Genomic DNA, 12,015 nt, shown 5'->3' with positions numbered 1-12,015 from the left:
TAAGGATATTGGAGAAAATTTCACAGAAGTGATACTTATTACAATCCTTTCTGCAAGCAACGTGACTTGTATTATGTCATATAAATTTTAATCTATCTGTCTAACTGTGATGGTTACTTTTATGCGTCAACTTGGTAGGATCAGAAAATGCCCATATACTTGGTTAAACATTATGTCTGAGTGTTTGTGAGGATGGTTCCAGATGAAATAAGCATTTGAATCCATAGACTCAGTAAGCAATTTGTTCTCCCTAATGTAGATGGCCATCATCCAATCTGTTGGGAGCCTGAATTAAACAAAAAGGCTAAAAGAAGAGTTCAGATCTTCCTGCCTGATGGCTTGATCTGGGACATCTATCTTCTCTTCTCCTCCTCACTTCTGTTCTCCAGACTTCAGACCCAGACTGGAATCTCTACCATTGGCTCCCCTGGTTCTCGGGCTTTCTACTAGGACCAAATTACGCTGACAGCTTTCCTGGGCGTCCAATTTGCAGATAGCAGATTGTGGGACTTTTCAGCCTCTGTAATTGCATGATCCAATTCTTTATAATAAATTTCATATGTATAATTTCCTATTGGTTCTATTTATCTGGAGAACCCTGACTAAGACACTATTTATCTATCATCATCCCAAGTACATTGGGGAATCACTGAGGAAACAATCTTGTTATTTTCATTTTTTCAACTCACACTGTACCTAAAAGAATGTCTTTGAATGAATGTTTCATAATTGTTGTTTAAACTGAAGAGTGAATCTCTGTTATCTTATCCACATCTCTGTTTTCTTTGCCAACTACTCCCTAAACACCTACTTAATGAGTCTTTCAAGAATCCTTGAAATATTGACAACAAGATTACTGGTTTAGGAGGTTCAAAATTAATCTCTTACTACTTTATTAAGATTTGGTATATTTGCTTATCTCTGGTGTTTGATAATGCCTTGAAATGCTGATAGTGTATCAGTAATCCTAGCCACAAATTATTTTAGTATGTAATTGGCTCTTGAAATTTGAATTCATTAAATGTACCTGTTGCTCTCTTACAAACATCTCTCTAATCCTGGGGATTAGTTTCCTCTTAAGTATTTGATTTACCTTTCTCATTATGAGGACAATTCTCTTTAAATGAAAAGAGAATTGAGAAATCAGAGGTAAGTAGAGCTGTCTTCTCTATACAATCTTTTTATTCTTTATATGCCCCCAAAGCAATGATTCTAGGAAAGGGTAGCCCAACCCAATTGTATGAAAATGTGTTTTAATATTTTATTTTGCTGTATTGTTTTATCCTTTACATGTAAATCTTTAATATAGCCATACAAAATATTATGTATGGTATGTTGTAATCATCCAAGTTTAAAACAGCTTTAAAAATATGCATGCATATCCACATCAATATCTATGGTATTCTGAAAAAAAGTTTGATTTCAACAAATTTTGTTAGTAACTAATATGATGATAATTTAGTTTTCCTCCTTTCAATCTTATACAACTAGTACTTTTACTAAGAGATTGTCAAATATAGAAATAACTTAGTCTTAAACTCTCTTTTACCACAGTCTATTATTACTTAGTAAACTCCTGAGTTTGAATTTGCAATATTTTTACACAGAATTTTTCATTCTTAGTCCTAAGTGATATCTGCCGATGATTTCTGTTTCTAGTTCATTATTAGAGCTGGCACTGTGTCATGGAAGTAAAGGAGTCCATGTCCCAAAGCAGAATTGATAGGCATTGAGAGCAAAGTGGACCAGGCCCTGGTTCTATTGCTGTTTTATTCGAGCTGTTCTTCACATCAAATATGTGGATGGATAAGATAACTTCTAAGTGGAATACAATGGTGTACCTACTTATATAACGTAAATATCATCATGGGAGTAAAGGATCAGAGTGGTGTGAATTTGTCAGGGTCTGTGGAAGAAAGGCAGGTGTATACTGAGAGTTCCTATGAAAAGTAAGGATTACTGACTCTCAGTGCTCTATGAGGAACCACAGATATACACGTCTACCATTCACACATCAACACAACCGGTAAACCAAGATTTAAACTAGGTCTTTTGATACCAGTTGGGGTTTTCTTTCTACTACATTAATTAGTTTTGCTACTTCTGCCAATATTCATGGTGAAATTTGTGTCTGTATGGCAATGGGCATTGTTAGTGTATATATGACGAAGGTGGAGTACGGGTGACAAAGAACTACACTTTTCCATAAAAGAGTTAAAGAAGGGTTAGAAGCCAGAGAGTTTCAAAATTTAAGGATAACTTTAAACTTCATTTTTATTCTTCTGGTATTCTTCCTAAATATATAAGAAGAAATCTAGAAACATAAACTGCATTGTATTTTCAATCTATGGGTAACCTTTTCAATCTAACCATTAGATACCATCCCCAAGCATCCAAGAGAGGTCTTCCAAAGCCTATAATTGGTATTTAATGTTTAATGTGTAAGGATCACACAATTGTCCTAGGATAAAGGCAAAGTTGTGGATTTCATTTTTATATCACGTTCCAAAAGTCCTTCCCTCCATCAGCTCACATCCCTGGCATTCAGAATCTTCTAATGGGTGCTGCATTTCTATATGTTTCATGGCAAGACAGGTTCCTCCCATTTTGGGTGTGGGGACATTTTTTGATTCCACTTCACTGTACTTGTATGGCAGCAAGTAATTGCTTTCTTCCAGTAATGCTACAAAGTTTGCAATGGTTCTCCTAATTGCACAATTAGGCACACTCAAGTTGGCAGTTTATTTCTTGACATACACTTTCCCCAAACTACCACAGCAAACTGTAGAGGAAAATACCCATTCAACTTTGGGTCTGGAAATTCAATTACCAAATGCCAAGGCTCTTATGCCAAGACATTCAGCCAATCCCAAGCTCAGTCTGGCTTTGCATCCTGGTCTGGGGAGGGGTATGAAATGCACCCGATGTATTTATAGGCTGGACTGATTTACTATTGAAAAATTTTCATAATGTAGTCTTTAAAGTGATACCAAAAAAAAAAAAGTGAAAGTGATTTTTGTCCTCTGGAATTCCCTAAGTCAATGGAAATATTCATATGGTACTGTTGACTGCTGTTCTGCCAAGATTAAAAATAAATGCATATCAAAAAGTAACAAATTAACAAATATCACTAGGGAGATACTTATCTGGAGCCTCTCATCACAGAGTTATTGTTCTTCTTGAGCCAAAGATGTCGCACTTACCCTTCATTTTTGGCCTTACTGATCACACAGCCTTCAGCTTCAACTAAAACCAGGCTTTGACTAAAATAACAGTGACATTAACCTGAAATGCTGGAATTAAAAGAAATTTTTTTCACTGAAAATATTCTGTACCAGGCCATGGCAATTATTATTATGTTTATTTTACCCTTGAGAAAAATGTAACAAAATTAACCTAAGTAATGTCTTGGAAATTACTTATATCTGCTTTGTTCCGGATATTCTTTGCAGCCTTCGATAACTTCTTCCATTCATAGCTGGGTTGAGACTGACTTCGAAGAAAAGTCAAATTTCAATCTTGCACACTGAATTCAAAACCATATTGGAAACAAATGTGAACATTTGCTAGAATAACAACTTGGTATTATTTTTTCCATATGCATTTTCCTCTCTAATTATCCCCAATTCCTCTATCCCTAAAGACTGGAGTTCTCCATGTTTGACTTTATTAAGCGTATAAAGTGACGGCCTCAGCTTTGTGAAATGACAATTTAGAATGTTGCACAGGTGGCTGAGGAGTTGCCAGAAACACAACTACATAGGGCTGGTCTAAGAATTAGGAGGATTGACTTTTGTGGTGTGAAAGCCTGCATGAAGTACCATTATTTTTCCTTCAGAAAGCATATTGAAGCATATGTGAGAGGTAAAAATAATTTCTTTCCCTCTGATCAGTTTGCATATCAGCAGAGATGACTGTAAAATTATGAAGAGGGCATTTTTGCATTGATGCCAAATCTCCAGTATTGATCTTCCAACACCCATATTTGTTTTCTCAGAGCCCTATTCTGCAAGCCACCTGACCCAAAGTTCTACAGCAATGTGCTTGTCCTCACGTGGCTTTGAATCTTATGTGAGGTGTAGATTAGTCTTGCAAACATGTTTGCTGACCCTGCAGGGATGTGTATTTAATAATAAGTCACTTCTAATGTCTGTGAAAATCCTTCAAAAGCCAAGGGAGTGAACACTGAGTAATCCATATAAAGCAGGCTTCATTAGTCTGTGGTTACAAAATAATGTCACTTTTACCTTTTCTGAATGACCTCATTTTTGTCATTAGGGCTTCACTTCCAAAAAGACTAGAAATTAGGGTTTTCCAGAGTGTCTTGCAATTGTTTTTAGGATGTTCCTCACTTCCTCCCACACATTAATCCATCAGCTGAAACCCACCCTGGCATCCAGTCTATTCTTCTTCATTTCCTGACTCACTTGGTCCACTCACTGCTCAAGAATGTCCATACTAGAGGTACCAATACATGTGCTTCCACCAAGACTTGTCCTAAGCATGCAAATGTTATCGAGCAAGGGCTCACTGTCTGACACACCTAGGAGTCAATACCATGGCACTGGCTTTTGAGAAAAGAAATAGCTTTATTGTGAGGTCAGTTGGCAAGGAGACAGGAGGCAGGACTCAATTCTGTCTCCTCGATTCAGGGTTTGGGGTGAAATTTAAGGGGTTAGGGGAATTTCAAACTTGGAAGCTGATTGGCTAGTCTCAAATTAGTCCATATAAGCTATTCCTTGTTCTGGAAGCCAGATTTTCCTTATTGAAGAACTCCTCACTACATAAAGGGTTCCTGTGGCAACATGTCTATTCTTTGAGTTCCCTAGAGTAAAGATTCCTAGTTCTAGGGTCCTCCTGGAGACATGGGTTCCCATCTTGCACATGTGCAGGGCTGTCTCTGTAAAATAACTCAAGGTTTGATTAATCAATCAATGAATGTAAGGAGGCAAAACCGGTTTAAGCCGGTCCATGTTTTATATGCTGTTTCACAAAGCTAGAGAAAAGAGCTTCCTCTGCAACTCTGGGCTACCTATAACTTGAAGCAGGTCACATCCTCTGCAAAGTTTTTCAAAATCCCTCTTAAACAGTTGTATAAATGCTGACTCCCAACTCCTAAGACTAGACAGCCAATGAAAAATATTTTAACATAAACATAATATTGAATGAAAATATACTATTTTATTACATGAAGATCACTCAAATCAAGATTTCATATGCTTATGTTAATGTATTTCTATTACATATATAAAAAGTATGAAGTGTCCAGAAGTAGAAACAAAAACTCATGAGATTGGGGCCGTTCAGGAAGTGAAAGAGGAGAATCCATCTTAGGGTTACAGGCAAAGAGCACAAGTACTTTATCTTTAATGTTTTATATCTTTAAACAACATCAGTAGTGGCTCCTTGTAACTAACATGCCCAAATGCTAAGGGGAGTTCATTTGAATTTTGTTTTCAAGAAAGCAGTATGACTTAGCGGGCTCTGAAGATGAGGTGCCTCGGGTTCAATGTTACCTTGAACCTTCAGTAGCTGTGTGACTTTGAATTAGGTACCTAGCATCCCTGAGCCTAATGTGTAAAATGGGGACCATAATAGTACCTACTTCATAGAAACGATGAACCCATCAACCATATGTGTTAAAAATGTGGGCAAAGGACAAAATCTCTCCTGTGCTGAAATGCCTTTTAGGTATTGGTAACATAGTTTTCTTGTGGAATTCACAAATCAGTGAAGTTCTCTTTTAAGAGAATGTAGTGGGTTTTAGCTATATACACTTCTGTGCTTTGAAGATGAAATATGTGAGTTGAAATTCAGCTGTTCATGCTGTCATAATCAGAGAGAAACTCTAAAGTATTGCTAGAGAAATATTTCTTGAGGTTTTCCAGTCTTAACAGGAATCAGGAGATGCTACAAATATAGTGAACATGTCATTCTTATGAATTTTTCTTTTTAATCATGCTCTTTCAAGAGTATGTGTTCATGCTTTTTATGTGTATGACCTGACTCCAAATGCTGAACTACTAGGTTTTATCTTGTGCCACCAAGCTCACCCACCTGCTCTTTGTATTCTCATTAAAGTGAACATATATTCACAAAAGGATGGTCTATTTGGGAGCACAGCTTATGATCTCATGCTACCGAAATTAGGTTGTACAAAAAATGGAATGATTAACTGATATGTGTAAAAATGTGGATAAGTCTCAAAAACACAGTGCTGAGCATGACAGTATAGAAATGACATTGTAATCTGCAATGACAGAAAGCAGATCAGTGGCTGCCCAGGACCTGGATATGGAGTGGGGTTTGACTGGGAAAGGGACCAAGAAAACTTTTGGGGGTAATGGAAATGTTCTATATCTTGATTGTGATGGTAATTATACAACTGTATATATTTGTCAAAACTCGTCAAAATGTACACTTAAAATGAGACCATTTTCATTGTATGTAAATTAAATCTCAATAAAGTTCATGTAAAGAAAAAAAATTTTTGTCAAAAAGCATAGTCAGTAGATCACTGAAACAGTAGAAAGTTACTAATTAAAAAGCAACCCTGTCATTAGGGAAACCTGGATGAATTTGGATGAATCATATATTATTTATATTTGGGGTTGTGGCAGTTTCCCAGTGTATAAATCACTTAAAGTAGTGTTATTAAGGACCACACTAATTAGCTTCAGACACCTAATCAGTAATTTCCTAGTAATCTAAAACACCTGTGTTTTAGATTGTTTCCAGCAATTCAAATTAACTGAAATTTTAAAGATGGATTGGTCTTGATGGAAGTAATCAGAAAGAAAGGTTGAGAACAAAAGAGAGAAAAGGAAAGAGAGAGAGGAAGGAAGACATGGAGGGAAGGAAAGAGAGACAGACAGAGAGAGAGAGAGAGAGAGAGAGAGAGAGAGAGAAGGAAAAAAAAGCAAGTTAAGAGAAAGGAAGAAAGAGAGAAAAAGAAAATGGCCTTTAGACTGATGTAGAAGAGAGATGTGCAAGATGATAAGGGAAATTAATTTCAACCTGGCACTGAATAGAAAATTGTGAAGAAATAGGATGCTTAAAGGTAAAAAGAAATTAAAAATTTTATTAGAAACTATGTATGCAAGTCAGTATAAGAATATGACAGTGGACAACGTGAAATGAACCTTACTTTTTCATTCCTAGTCACCCAGAAAAACAGAAAAATTAGGGATCTGTAGAATGGAAACAAGATGACTTCCAAGGGTTATACTTGTAAAATCAGTGGAAATTGGGTTCTGTTAAACATAGGCAGAAATCCTTCAGGGCTGGATATTTACGAAACCATAGCTGTGAAATGAAAAGAAAGTCAACTCTGGCAGAGTTAATTGGTTAACATTTTGCAGAGTGAGTATATAAACAAAAGAAGATTATCTATGTGTAGTTTTGAAAACACTGAACCATTGAAGGAGTACTGGGCAGCTTTTATTGTTACCTTTCGAGGGGGAGAACTCCAACCATGACAAACACGTCTGGTAGGCTAGGGACTGTGTGAACTGTTTTTCGAGCCTCTCCAAAGGATATTTTTTCTTTTTGATACAAGCAGGACAATGCTTTGGATAACAGCTCATTAGAAAGACATAGTGAGGGCTTCCCTGATGGCGCAGTGGTTGCGAGTCCGCCTGCCGATGTAGGGGACACGGGTTCGTGCCCCGGTCCGGGAAGATCCCACATGCCGCGGAGCGGCTGGGCCCGTGAGCCATGGCCGCTGAGCCTGAGCGTCCGGAGCCTGTGCTCCGCAACGGGAGAGGTCACAACAGTGAGAGGCCCGCGTATAGCAAGATGTAGTGAATAAACAGATACATTTTAAGGTGAAAATAGTTCTGTTCTATTTTCCATCTTCTGTAGTTAGTATTGGCAAAATAAATTACAAATTACTGAAAAGCATAATGAAATGAATGGCCTTTATGTATACCACTATCCAGAGATAATTACTATGAACATTTGCTTTATCTTTTCAGCTTTTTCTACTATGTATGTGTGCTTGCTGTTTATATTTTACATAAAGAAACCACGTTATATATGATATATGCTTTGCTTTCAGATTTAGCTTTAAAAGATTTCTAAATTTTTACATGATTTTCCTAAAGTGTTATAAAAATAGAGAAAGTATAGTGAGTTTCCAGGTACTGATACCAAGACTTCGGCAATTACCAACCTAATCATGTTTTATCCATACCCCACCTCCTCACCTCCAGCCCCAAACCTGAATCATTGTGAAAAAACCCAGATATTTTATCCATGTATTTGAAAATATCTCTAAAGATATGGATTTAAAAAACATAGCAATATTATTATCTCGTCTAAAAAGTTAATTAAAATTCCTTAATATAATCAAATATTCAATGTTTAAAAGTCTCTGTTCATGTTATCAGTTTTTTGTTGTTGTTGTTGTTCTTTATTTTTAATCGTGATCCGATCAGTTCCATGTGGGATAATATATTGCTTAAATTCTTTTAAATTTATTGGTTCCTATTCTCTCATTCCTTTTATCTTTCTTCTCATTTGTACAAAAGACTGGATTTTGCTGATTATAACCCTGTAGTATCATTCAATATGTTCTTCAGGCCCTGTATTTCCAATTAATTAAAATCTAGAGAAGCAATCAGGTTCAGATTCAGTTTTGCTGTATTTCATTTGATAAATTTTTTACGTACAGTCATATTGATGGCTATTTCAATTACTTTATAGTTTTTTGTTACTATAAACATTAATGTAATGAAATTCCTGATGCATATTTCTTTGTACATTTGTCTGATTAGTTACTTAAGTAAATTCTCAGAAGTTTTACTGTAGAACCAAAAAGCATACACTTTTTAAACATTTGTTGGTGTGTGTTGTCAAATCGACCTTCAGAAAAGTTATGGTGCTTTTGAATGAATCACACCTGACATATGTGAAGATCTATTTCCTCACATTATTACAAAAAAAAAAAAAAACTATAGCTTTTAAAAGGTATTTTCAGACTGAGAGGATTTTTTTTCTTTCATTAACTTGCATTTTTGTTATTGATGAGTTTGACAAACTTGCATTATGATTGTAATATCACATAAAACTAGTAAATTGATATTTCAATTGCTATATCTGCCCCTTGTATGACGATTAGCATGAACTGGTCACTGACAGCTTGATGAAATCTGACATATTAAAAGGGGGGTCCCTATAAGCTTAAGACCTGGTTCTGATACACAGTGATTTGATTACATTACAGTTACTTATAGTACTTGCATCCTAGAGCTTTTCTTACTTTAATATTAACATCACAGGAATGAAATAAGAAAAGTAAATTTTGATTATATGAAGATATTTCTTTAATTCTACAAATCTGAAGCCATATATAGAAAACATAAAGCCTAGTGATTTTTCTCTCCCAGACCAATCTTCATAATTTTTTTTCTTTCTTATTAAACAGAGACCTCAGAAGCTTTCTGATTTTTCATTATTCTTGAAAAATGCTCAAAGGCTTCAATTGGAATATAATTTGCTTTACCAAGCACTGTGCTTTGTTCCTGAGAGATAATGTCTTTCTTCATAAAATTCCCTTGAAGCTGGAGTGGTCTTGAGTATAGTTTTAGAAGGTGATCATTCTCACTCTTACAGGGAAGTTTCCCAGCAGAGCATCTTCCCTTTTTGGATTTCATATTCCTTGGAAGCCTATAGGGATGTTGTCAGGATAATATATTAAGCTATTTCACATTATCACCTTGGGAGTTTTGTTATTCTTTTGGTATTTTTCTGACAAATTAGCAGTTAATGTAAGACAGTGGCATGAACTACAGGGAATTTTTCTGTTTCCATTGCCATGATAAGTTTGAAATCAACTGAAAAATTATTTGAGAAAATAAAATTCTTTCTTTTTTAGTCTGCATGTTCATTATTTAACAAGTAATCTTTGTGCTTGGGAAAACGTATATAAGAAAATTCACTACAGGAAGATATGTGTATGCTGCCACCTCTACACAATAAATCATAACATATTCTACATGGGTGAAAAGAGAAGTGCAGTGTTAGTCTTGTGCTTTGGGGGCAAGAGATGTTAGCAACTGTAGGTTGAATTGTTTCTCCCCTCCCCTAAATAAAGATATGTTGAAGTCCTAGTCTTCAGTACTTGTGTTTGTGACCTTGAAATAGGGTCGTTACAGATCTAAAAACATTAAAGTGAGATCATTAGGATGGATTCTAATCCAATATGACTGATATTCTCATAGCAATAGGGGAATTTGGACACAGATAGGGACGCGCAGAGAAAATGCCATGTGAAGGCACACAGAGACAGAGAGAGAAGACAAACAACCACATGAAGATGGAAGCAGAGACTGGAGTCATGTGTTCACAATCCAAGGAACAGCTGGGGTTACCAGAACCTGCAAGAGGCAAGGAAGTGACTTCTCCTGGAGGATCAGAGGGAGCATGGTCCTGACAGTACCTTGATTTTGGACTTCTAGCCTGCATTTCTAGTGTCTTAAGCCACTCAGTTGGTGGTACTTTGTTATGGCAGCCCCAGCAATTTAATTTAGTAACTATAGTTCATAACATGGAGAAGACAAATGTTGGAATAGAAGTTGGAGGCGAGGGTTTGGGGATTGATCTTAAGTATAAAATGTAATGACTCAAATCTCACTTTCTTCAGGAAGGGCTCTTTGATACCTCCTAGAATAGTTTAGGAGCACATCCTATATATCTCCTGGGCATATTGTAAGTTCCCTGTTACAGATATGTGAACATTTATTTTCTAACCATAATGTGTTCCACTCTGAATTCTGTAAGAACAGGGATCAATTTTGCTTGCTTCCTCCTTGTTCTTTTCTGTTAGTGTGAAGGAGTGATGCCTGTCAGGATTGTATAGTGTCTTCCAAATAAGATTAAAATGCACCTTCCAGTTTTCCCATTCACACACAGACACACACACAGACACACACACACACACTTATAGACAGAATGAGTACACACAGAATGCCATCAAATTAACCAAAGAACATGCATCCACATGAAATCTACTTTCCATGTAAACACCAATGGACTGCAACCTTGTCTCCATAAGCAAAAAAAACAGTGTGAAAATTCTATACCAAGGGAGTCATTATTATTTCACTGATTAAACCACTAAAAAGTTAAAGGATTGCAGGAAAGGATCAATTTCCAATTAAATAAGCATATAAGAGTACAATTATTCAGTTATATTGTTACCAGAAACCTGAAACCTACCTTTTATTCTGAAAGAAAGAGTAAAAAATAAGTATGTCACTCATGCGGAATGAATAGTCATTCCGTTATAAATCTATCTCATATTTGAAAAATTGGCTTGTTCTTTCCAAGAAATTAGTTGCTTCTATTCCTATGTTATATAGACCTCTAGTATCATAGTAGGGTACAGTTCTTTCTATATTTTTGATTTTGTAAGATTAGTAAGGTTTCCCTTAAGGGTACCCTTGCTGAGCTCTCTGTCCTTCCTGTATTTTATGATCACTGCTATGCATGGATTCAATTAGCAGTAGATAATAGGTCCATAAAATAGCATTAAGACAGCTGTGTATTTCATCATTTTATTTTCCCCAATAAAGCTTTTGCATTTGAACTCTGCATTTTTTGCATTCACAAATAAATTTAAAAAATAAGGATTAACTGGTTTTCCATGGCACTGGAATGAGATGGAAGAGGATTTTAAAAATAAATAAAAATAAACATCTTAAAAGAAAATTGCTTACAACAATTGTTACTGCACTGTATTATTAAAGCAGAGCTTCATGTAGTCATCTGTTGCTGACTTCTTCATTTCTAACTAGACTTGGGGGTGATAGGAGGTACTTGAGTCTTTGGCAGTGAGCATCAGAAAGTAGGTGTTTAATCCTGAACTCTGCACAGTGACCTCCTGGTAGTTACAGTGCAGTATCTGGCAGCCAGTGATTATGAGAGATTTGCCAGTGGGACTCTCCAGTCCTGCCAGTTCGGCAGTGATGATGACTGAGGTCAGGGAGAGGGGAGCGAGTCTGGACTCCCAGA

This window comes from Kogia breviceps, chromosome 3, assembly GCF_026419965.1.
Source record: "Kogia breviceps isolate mKogBre1 chromosome 3, mKogBre1 haplotype 1, whole genome shotgun sequence".
Classification (NCBI taxonomy): domain Eukaryota; kingdom Metazoa; phylum Chordata; class Mammalia; order Artiodactyla; family Physeteridae; genus Kogia; species Kogia breviceps.
This window is presented reverse-complemented; position numbering follows the sequence as displayed.